We start from the raw sequence: 11,623 nt of genomic DNA on the forward strand, positions 1-11,623 counted from the left end.
TTCGCAATTAAAATAAAATTTCAAACTTAAGTGTAGGTAGGTGATAATAAAACATTATTATGAAGCTTTACAAGAAATATTAGTACTTTAGTCTTGTACCTGCAATACAATAAAAATTAATAAGCTTCACGAAATGTGCAAATGCAGACGAAAGTAAGCACCACTAAATGCTATTCCGAGTAGAACGTGGCGGCGCTTAAGACAGACTTGCACTGGATTTGTGCCGTTATTCTTCGTTACTTTTGTTTGCTTTGAAGATAGGGATGTGCAGTAGAATTAGTGGATTTGATTCGATTATACTACTTATGCCTTAAAATAAATATTAAAAGGAGTTGTCCCAATTTCGGCCCAGAGGTTGTACGCCATATCAAAAATCAAGAAAAATCTACTGATTAAGGGAAAAATATAAATAACTATATCTAGCATATAATTTAGCCGCTCAAAATCAAAAACTATTCATGAATTATCATTCTCAAATGCATACACAAGATGGCGTATGGCGTCAGATAAAAAAAAAAGATGAACCATAGACTAACTAAACGTCAGTCGCTGTCAGATTTCATCTGTCACTCTCCACCAAGATACGACTTAATGTCAAAAGTGACAGATGTCGTCAAAATGACATTCGTCCACCATGATGATTTTTGTGGTTGAGTATTGCTATTTTCTTAACAATCTTTTGTTTTAAGCGAATAAACTAAGCCATTTAAAAGAAATTGAATAATAAGAAACTGTTGTACATTTAAAAGCCCTTCTTTTTGGTAGGTGTACAGGTTGTGGGCCTAGGCTCCATACATTTTGGGACAACTCCTTTACATTAACAAGGTCCTACAGATTTGCTATTTGCTATTTGCCATAGGATCGAGTACGAATATAAAAATACTCAATCTGCGAATGTAATAAACTCATAAGAAGATTTATGGTTGGAAAATACTTGATTATCTGCTCGACTGATATATCAGTGCAGCGCATCAATAAGTAGGCTAATTATAGATCTGGATCTTTCTACATTTCCTATGTAAACGTGTTCCGCCTATGCTGGTGGCAGATGACTGCCATTGTGTAACTATCATATTGTTTTGGTTTTCGGAAATTGTGAGGTTAATCGACTCTCTGCTGCTGTCGATCGTGACTTTGCTTCAATTTTGTCACACCTTTACGTGTTGATATTGCGAAGCTTTATTGACTCGGTCTTAGACTTCGATCTCAAGGTTCTTACATGAAGAGTCTCCACAGACTACAGACAGAGTAAATACAAATGAGTAGGTCATCTTCATAGAAACGCACGGGCGCGGTTTGTATGTGAGCGCGCCAATACGTATGCGGCGCGCACGCACACACTGACAAAATTTTGCGGGGATTAGCGGGGAGCCAGTCGTGGTTGCGCCGGATTTTGTATATTGGCGCGCTCACATACAAACCGCGCTCGGTGCGTTTCTATGAAGATGACCTACTCATTTGTATTTACTCTGCTACAGACGTCTAGTCTGGGGATAGTTAAGTCGGGATGTTAATTCGTACATGTATCCACATATCGTCCACTTGCGATGACAGTGAGACATCTCAAAATATACTATAGTTCGAGATACTGTGGGCCGATTCCTCTTACAAATCAGAAGCCGACCGAACACTGCCAGGCGATAAAATTATTCACAAACATTACTATGAGGTCTCACAGTGCTCATGGATGCACAGGGTCACATACGAACCAATCACAGAGCTCTATTCAACGCTGTGCGTTCGATTTGCTGCTTCACTTAAGCAAATATCGTTTGTGACTAAGATGTGAATATTCTCAAAACAATGCACATCACTACAGAAAAGATTTACTAAGAATGCAGTTCATTTCCCCGCTATCCCGTATAACGAACACCGTCTTAGGAACGCAGCGTTTGCTATGGCGATGGCGAACGGTCATTAAACTAGATTTACATCTTTATTTTGCATTCAGAGCAGCGGAGTTTAATTTTAACTAGCAGATGTTAATTTTGCCTTTATATTCATTTAACTGCGTGTGCCATTTGAAAAAAGTATTTTGAAAGAAATTCTCATTTACGAAACACAATAAGAACACATTAGAATCTGTCTGTTAGCAAAATAGAAAATCAACAAAAATAGGTTAATTTCAATTTAAGTTATATCAATTATTTCAGACATTTTATTATATTTGATTTGGTAATCAACCATTGCCAGAAAGTTGAAAAGTACGGTAACATTCAATAAAACACACTACTTAGGGCCCTTGCCCATGGCGATTTTTGTAGCGATGCAGTCGCGGTGCTGTAGCCAGTAGCGCGTTGGCTTCACTGCTGCTGTAGTGCGTTGCGAATGCGATTAACGCGCGTTAGTAGCGATGCTGGCTCGCGTTTCGTAAAGAAGTCGCCGTGGGCGAGGGCCCCTAGATGATAAAAGGGCTGAAAAGTTTGAATATTATGATAAAAGTGCAGAAAAATGCGAATTTTTATTTAATATTAGGGCTTATTCCACCGTCCACTTAATTTTCGCTCCAAAACCAATAAACAGTCAATCGAGTGAGCAAAAACTGTCGCCATAAGTTCCTAGCAAGCCTACTCTCGCAAATAAAGGCGTCTATCATAAAGTTTATTATTCCTAGGGGTCTGTAACTGAAAAGCAATTTCGCAGTCCTCGCGTGGACACTGCCTCGAATGCCTTATTCAATTCAGTTGATGGATCGATGCGGTATAATCAGACCGGGTGATTGATCGCCGCTAGGTGGCGCACGCTCGCCGGGACAAACTAGAACTGTGGGCTTGGGACACGTGTAATAGTATGCTAAGGTCAACATTAAATAGTGTAGATGAGTGCCTAAAACTGCATTTAAATAACACGGTGTTAATACTTTTATAAACAGCTAATGTCTGAAATTCAATGCCGGCTGATAACGGTAGATATCACAGAGATATTTAGATATCTATGGGTTTCTTCAAGACAGGCATGTATCGGCAACAGTGTTAATACCAATTTGATGAGAGTGAGAGCAAAAACGGAAATGGATAGTCAATACTGTGGCCGATAGTACCTCCCTACACTGCTGAATAGTGAAAATGCCTACAGTTCTGTTTACATCTGATGTGATTGTTATCAAATTAATAACTGCCATGTTCACCAAGTTTCTATTGTTACTAAAATCACAAACTTTCAAAAATCAAAGCAGAGCTTTTATGTGTATAGTGTGTTCTTAATAATAAGAATAAGAAAAACTTTATTCAGCATAATAATGTGACGAATAAAACAAAAGTAAACATATCCTTAAAATATGCTGAAGATGCGCCCGGTCAACAAAAATCGCGACATGACACAAACGTCATGTCGAGAAGCTGGTTTTCAGCAGGATCAACGCGTGATGAGGATTGCGCGGCCCGTTGATCTAGACGGTTTGACTTAACAGACAGATTTATAGGCAAGTACTTATAATCTAATTCTAATGTCACAATGAGGCTAAATGGGTTCGCAGTCTATCAGATGTAAGGGCGCGCCGTCAAAGTCAAAGTCAAAATTTCTTTATTTGTATAGACTAATAAATAGTACTTACAAATCGTCAAATATTTTGCTCTGAAGGAGCCTCTACATGTCTCATAATCTTTTTAATCTACCAGCGCATCGAGACCAACATTTGGCAAGTGCTGAGAAGAAGCGCCGCAACAAACCAATGTCACTCTCTCCTTGAGGTCATCAATTGATCAGGTCTCTTACACTTAATTTGCTGTTAAGTGTAAGAGACCTGTTCAATTGACCTGTTTGATTGACACACTTATTTCGATCTGTTAAACAGGACCCTGATATTTTGATGCAGCCATCGATACGCCTGTCGCTACACCCAATTAGTGGTCGAAGCGAAGCGTACAGTGGGCGCTTATATTTACTTTACAGTGCGGGGCCACCGCGATACCAACGTGTAACAACGTTAATACACTGTTGGTAACGCATAGGCCTTTTGTATTTTTGACCGACTTCAAAAAAAGGAGGAGGTTATAAGTCCAGCTGTAGTGTTTTTTTTATTGTAAACTTAATTTATTTCTACTTATTGATAAGTAAAGATAAGATAAGTTTTTAAGTGCAGACGACGGACCGGAAGAAGTAATGTAGACAGGCCTTCCACTCAGTGGACCGACGATCAAGTGAAGGATGCTAGAAGTGCCAGGATGCGATCAGCACAGGACCGTTCCTTGCAAGAAATCCTTGGGGGAGGGAGGCTTTGTCTAGCAGTGGGCATTCTTTGGATAAAATAATGAGAATAAATTCATCTTTTTCTTCATCATTATTTCAGCTTCAGGACGTCCACTGTCGAAGAAGATCTCCGACAATGATTTTTATATTGCGTTGGTAGCTGCCTGCATTCAGCGCGTTCCTGCTACTTTTATGAGATCGTCGGTACATCTTGTGGGTGGTCGTTTTAACTACTTGCACTAATAATTGCAAATAGAGAAAACTTAAGTGTCTGATACAAGTTAATTGATCTATTTGTGGTGTTATATCGCAGCCCAGATAAAGTTAAATATGGCCGCCGCTGCATAGTGTAGGTACGAGCACAGCGGGGCTATTCGTTTCGCGCTCAAACTTGGCGGCCGAATGCTATTCTCGTAATGAGATATCGCACTGTGGTAAAACACAACGTGCCATTGTTTCATAATTCTGCAGCTATAATTCCAACACTGAATTGTTTGCTATTTTGTAACTTTTCAGGAAAATTTAATTGTTCTATATGGTATGAAAATGAACATAATTATCAGCTTTAAAGACGTTGAATCAACCCGGAAAGGGATCGTAACCGTATCAACTCGAGGTGGTCAGTATTCTACGAATGAAACTCCATACTGCAACGCACACTTATACGCACCGTAACGTAAACGCCTCGCCTCGCAATTCACAGCACGCGAAAGGCGATGTCTGCTCGCGAAGGGAATAAGGTGTTGATCCCTTTCCGAGTTGAAAAGTCTGCTATGAGCTTTAATTGCTGCTAAGAAACAATGAAGAAAACCAACAACAAAAATATACGTGACAAAATAAAGAAAATGTTTTTTTTTTATTTACAATAACCCAATACAAACAATAAGTGATTTCATAGTTTTTAGCTCCGTAACAATATCTGACACTTTCTACACGTAGTCTTATAACTGCGTAGTAGCACATGAGTAAAGAAACGGTAGTAGTAGTAACATCTGCCTAGAGACCTACGAACTACGAGCCTACGAATCGTAGCATTTTTGCTACGAGATCTGGTACGGTTACTACGAATTGTTACTTCGTAGCTGTTAGTCTTTATTTGATGTAGAATGCGTGAGAGTTTTTTTACAAGTAAAGTAATAATTTTGCATGCCTAAAGGTGGAAGATGGAGATACCTACTTGAAAAATTGTAACACCTACTGATGTAAACCCATTTTCGCAAAATAAATGATTTGATTTGATTTGATTTGAAGTAATTCATTATTAATTGTACACCTTATGCCCGTTTTCACCATCAATCCCTAACTTTTAAGTGACCCCTTTGAAAACAAAATTCCTGTTATGTGTTACCATATGGATCACTTAAAAAATAGGGATTGATGGTGAAAACGGGCATTAATCACTTAGAGATAAGGATTGTATCTATACTAATATGTATTATAGAGCTGAAGAGTTTGTTTGTTTTGTTGAACGCGTTAATCTTAGGAATTGGAACAGTATCCAATTTGAAAAATTCTTTTTGAATTGGATAGCCCATTTATCGAGGCCAAAATATCGAGGAAAATCTAGTTAAAACAATAAAATACGCCTTAAATGGACTAAATTCGTATTGTAGTGTACGTATGGAGTAATAGATAGTAAAATAAACGCATAAGTAAAGTTACAGCTATGAGCCATTCTTTCACAGGTTAAGTTGCGTTTTGCGTTATAATAAAGGCCCGGGTCTTGTCAGTAGCGTCCTGTAACGACCACAAGAGGACATTCAAATGTCGTAACTAGAGTGAGGGCGAGGACATATTAACAAGCACAAGCGGTAAGTTGTTCATACATTAATATTGTAAAGAGGAAAAATTTGACTGTTTGTTTGTCTTCAATAGGCTCTAAAACTACTAGGCTGATTTGAAAAATTATTTTACATTACATTATTTTATCAGAAATAATACATAGGCGGTACCAAGTTCACCGAGTTAGTTAGTTATAGGTATATAATTATTAACAAAAACAAATCTTAATGACGTGAACTATTGCATGCTGAAAGGGTATTTTTTTGTGATGTTGATGACTTGCTTTTATTCTTTTTTATTGCAATGTAGAAACTTCTATGCGACATAGAAGTTAATTCAGGTGAGATCATTAAAAAGTCTGAATTTCTTGTGAGGCACCTTTGTTAATCTGAATCTACAGTCTAATCTTCAAGGCGAGAGTGAATAAGCACTTACAGGGCAGATATGTACCATCCTAGACTGCATCCCACTTAACATCAGGTGCGATTGTGGTCAAATACCTGCCTTGTTATGCATAAAAAAAAAAAAAAAAAATCAAAATCGCTCCGCTCACCACCATACCGTCCAGCGAGAACCGCCATTTTGTTGCGAATAAAACATTTTATTGGCGAAATTTATGGGGTCTGCGCGGCGGCGCGGCCTCCAATAAATCCGCCATCTGCATATTAGCATGGAAATATTTGATGTCCTGGAAGGCCTGCATCCAGGGAGGAAGCTATTCTATTAAATATGCTGCCTGGCTTAGTGAAGTCGACAGTTCAAGTCACGCACAATAGGTACCTACTATTTTGTGAATTTTTTTATACACAACAGGAAAGCCTTGGCTTGCTTCTCAACTTTTGGAAAGTGATTATCAGGCCGAAGGTACCGAACTTCACCGGAATCCACAACCGCAGAGGAAAATTTATAAACTGAACATTATTTTGTTTTCGTGTGTCTAAGAACGAGCACCTTTATTTGAAAGCTGGTCTTAGGTAGGCATCGTTAGAGGCGATCGCCTAGTTGGTTCAGGTTTTTGCTTAGGAAAGTCACTTAAAAAGCTTATTTCATAAAAACTTATCATTTTCTACTGCAAGCGAACGCCCCTCTAAGTTAATAGAGGCAAATGGGAACTCCTCCAGTGTTTTCTGATTATTTCGTTAGGGGTCCAATGACAAATAGTTATCTCTTCCCCCAAGACAAACTTGACCTTCACTGGTTGGGTTTTTATTGGCGGCCAAGCTGTATATCCTGGCTACACAAGAGCTGCAGCAGTGGGAACGAACGTGGGAATAGTCCCGTACGTTCCCGTGCGAATAGCCTATACCTACTCCCCACACTGACCAGATATAAGTTTAAATCATTAAAAGAATATTAATATTATCTTAAATCCAGTGGATGCAGCCCTAAGGGTCCTGCTCAAGATGGCGGGCTATCGCTAGATTAACGACGATGTAATTTTGTACGGTTGAGCCTTGCCGCGGGATTACACTAGATTTAATATTCGGCAACGCCTGCGTAGCCGCCACGCTGCGGTCAGGTTTTATTAAATAACGACCGGTCGACTTGGGGGTCGTAGATCAAAATCAGTTTAGAGTTGGCGCACACCGTTGATTTTTCGTCGGCCGATAGTTTAGTCGGGCAGTTGATCAGTATGGGCATGTATGGAAGTGCGCACACTACGCCGATTCGATTTGGCCTTTCTTCATACAAATTAAAATCGGGCACAACCATTGGCCAACTAAAAATCAACGGTGTGCGCCTACTCTTATACTGATTGACAATGCAACGTGTTATCAACAGGAACATACAACAGACATTTGTTAATAATAAATCGCCCTGCTTTTTTAACACGCTTTTATTAGGTCGTCGTGTATGTAACCAACTATGTAATGGAATCTAAGAATCTGAATTACACGCACTTCTAATTCTTGTGTCATCATGAAACTTGGCAATGATCTGGTCTGAGATGCAGTCGATGGCCATAGGAACTCCTAAACGAAAGGACCAAACCAACTTTATGGAATTAAGGAATAAATTAAATTAACGTGTAGCAAGCATCACATTCACTTATTGTATCGAACTATAGTGCATAATATGCAAGCCATATCTATAGCACTAAAAGCTACGGTTCGTAGTATGGATAGCTACGAGTTTTGCTACGAATGCTACGAAATTATCCTCCGTAGTCGGTATTCTTTGAGTAATGTACTCGTAGTACGTATAAGACATTAAACAGTCACACTAACGTGGCAGTGAATGCTTTTATTAAAATACTAGCGCTAAAAAGTATATTTTGGATAGTTAATCATACAAAACACTACTACTAAATATTACTAATATACTACTATTGAATATATGAATTAAATCTATTTTTTTTTAAGTTTCACAATGTAGAACTAGACTATTTCGAGTACAAACAGACAATAATCTAATCTGTAATGGAAATGTCCAGCGGTCCAGCCAGAGTCGCAGCCGCACGCTAGTTCCTGCGTTGTTACAACCGTTGCCAGGGCTGCCACAATCAAGTTACTAGTTTTAATTTATCTGAATTTTTTAAAGTTAGGAATGACTGGTCACCCCTTTACTTGTAAGCGAGTCTTATTACTGTAATTGTAAATGCAAGAATGTCATATGCATAAAATTGGTAAGGCAAAAGTTAATATAAATATTAACAATGTTTTGTAGATAAGCATATATCTATAATTTTATACCGCCTACTTTATTTTCAGTTTGGCTCTAAGATTGACTGGAGACAAATGCCGAAAAGCATTAAGTCCGCCTTATGTACACTGCTCTGTGTGCATATAAGTTTGAAATAAATAAATATTATCAGAAAAAGGTATTCTCCGGTAATAATTTTAAATAAAACTTTTTTAAATAAAACTTTAAAGGTGTACAAGTTATTAAAGAAGAAGATTTTGTGGCAGCCCTACAATAACAAGCATGCAAGGGCTGGGCCGATAAAGCTAATGGCGGTGTTCGCTTTAATGGCTGCAGACATTGCAACTACTCTGCTGCTTTAATCTTGTATTGTTACAAGTATTAGCTATGTACACGTGGTATTAAAACTCACAATTATTAATACTACATATTATTTTTAAGCACATTAATGTTAACCTAGTTGAATGTTATCTTACATGCGTGGCAGGAAGCCCGCACAAAAAAACTGTGAAATGGACTGTCGTCTGCGGTATTTCCGGACCGATACAACCTACAATCTTTCAAGAAGAGAGCGTATTTACTTTTTAAAGGCCGCCCGGGTCGATTCGATTTACCATCAGGTGATCCATTTGCTCGACTGACTCCGGTCCCATAAATTTTTTTTTTTTGAAACGTGTTCAACGTGTTTTTTATCAAGTCACACATTTTTCGACAACCATTTTCAAGAATTTTACTCTGTGAATTAGTTTTATCAGACATAAATAAAAACATACACGGTCACATCCACGGCAAACATACGAATCTACACTAAACCTTATCTTCACTGTGAAATTAACACGCTCACTGCGTTATGAGGTCTAAAAAGCCACATGCAGAACTTATCGCAGGTGCGGCAGTCATAATCGCGTTCTCTCACTCTGTGCGGGGGGCGACTATTTTAACATTTCTATGAGTACAACAGAGACAAATATATCAAATTGCTTCTCTTACGAAGCCTAGCATAATGACGTAGACAATATTGTATGAGGTCGATTAGGTCCCATACGCACTGGATAGAAATTAATCACGTTCAGTGCGCCGTGAGGTCTGAACTGCCTCAAAAATTGCAGGCCTCATAACCGCACAGGGTGAGGAGCGGGCGCCGCGCATTTAGAGTAGTGATGTGATAAGTTTCGATACGGACGCACGCTGTTAGCCGGTGACACATTAACACTGACTTTTAAACTAAAAATGGCATTTGTATATACTTAACGAACGTATTAATTTCAGGTATTCCTAGTGGCAGATAATAATAATAATAATAATTAATATTTTTGGACATTTTACACTGCGCTTCTAGTCCCAAACTAAGCAAAGCTTGTACTATGGGTACTAGACAACGGATATAAACATACTTAAATACTTTTTTTTTGTAAATACATACCTACATATTATTATACATAGAAAACACCCAGTCCAATACAAACAAATATGTTCATGCACACAAATACTGTGCGGGAATCGAACTCGCAACCTCCGGAATAGTAGTCCGTTTCGAACCACTACACCAAACGGCTGACAATGATGTGCTGAACATTCGCTTAAAAAAGGTGGTCAACGAAAGCGCGGCGTAGGTTGCTACGACAGATTAAGACTATCACTAAATAGCACTCAGGCTGCAAAAAAAAAACTATTTTTTTTTTTAACTTTTTGTGTTCTGTGTGACAAATCCTATTGTTTGCCCAGTTTTAATGAAAAACACTTTAATTAAAAACAAATATTATAATTTTATGGTAACTGAAATTTTGTTTTATTCCCATCCCTAGTCGAGACACAAATTGGACTTTCTTTCAGTGCGAAATGAGGCAGAAAAAATGTCATATATATTTTTTTAATTTATTCAATACCAAAATGTCATAACTGCGGGCGAAGCTAGTTTAAGGTTAAACATCTACACTCGCGAGCAAAAGTATGGAATCACTTACATGAAGTTGTTTCCACGCGATCTTGTATACTAACGAATTTGTTAGTAACAAAAAAAGTGGCACCATTTTAAAGATTAAACTTTTAGCTTTAAATTCATACCAAATTCATTTAAATCACACCAGTATTTAAAAAGATATCCCGGCTGATGTGAAGAAGTAAGGAAAAAGACATGTATCAACTGTTTGATACGTCGCGAGTTGCGGCTTATTTACCCCCTATAAAAGCACGTGTTTTGGGATTTTTGCTTTCACACGTTGATTCATACACATCTCCGCTTCTTTTGAAACTTTACCTGGGATTCTACACCTACAAAAGCAGCACAAATCGTTGCACTATTGCAAGAAGGGCTCAGCCAGCGGGCTGTCGCACGTCAGCTCCACATAAGCCAGTCCTGGGTTTCGAAAGTTTTAAGACGCTTTCGGGAGACTAGTGGCTGTATCCCGAGACCAAGTTCTGAACAGCGCCGGTGCACATCGCAGAGGGATGGCCGTTTTTTCATGTGAACCTCTCTATGAAATCGTCATTTGACTGGTATCGTGTCCAGCAAGAGCTCAGAAATGTTCGTAGGATAGCTGTTAGCGAGTGGACAGTTCGTCTAAGATATAAGCAATAGAATTTGACTCCAAAAAGGCCTGCCACAGGCTCGAAACTAACGGTAGGTCACCGACAAGCACGCCATCAATTACCTCGCACTTATTTTGATGGGAAGGCGAGTAATGGAGGCGAGTTTTGTTCTCCGATGAATGCAGACTGTGTTTGCAATGCAGCAGTCGAAGAGGTCGGGTCTATAGGCGGCCTGGGGAGCGATTTGTGCAGTACTGGTTCGCTAAAACAGTGGCTTATGGGGGTGGCTTGCTCGACTTCCCATCGAGATGTGTACGAGCAAATTGAAAGCGTGCTTATCGGTGACCTGCCGTCAGTTTCGAGCCTGAGGCAGGCCTTTTTGGAGTCAAATTCTATTGCTTATATCTTAGACGAACTGTCCATTTGCTAACAGCTATCCTACGAACATTTCTGAGCTCTTGCTGGACGTCGATACCAGTCA

This window comes from Ostrinia furnacalis, unplaced genomic scaffold, assembly GCF_004193835.3.
Source record: "Ostrinia furnacalis isolate ACB-3 unplaced genomic scaffold, ASM419383v2 OfSCF1066, whole genome shotgun sequence".
Lineage (NCBI taxonomy): Eukaryota > Metazoa > Arthropoda > Insecta > Lepidoptera > Crambidae > Ostrinia > Ostrinia furnacalis.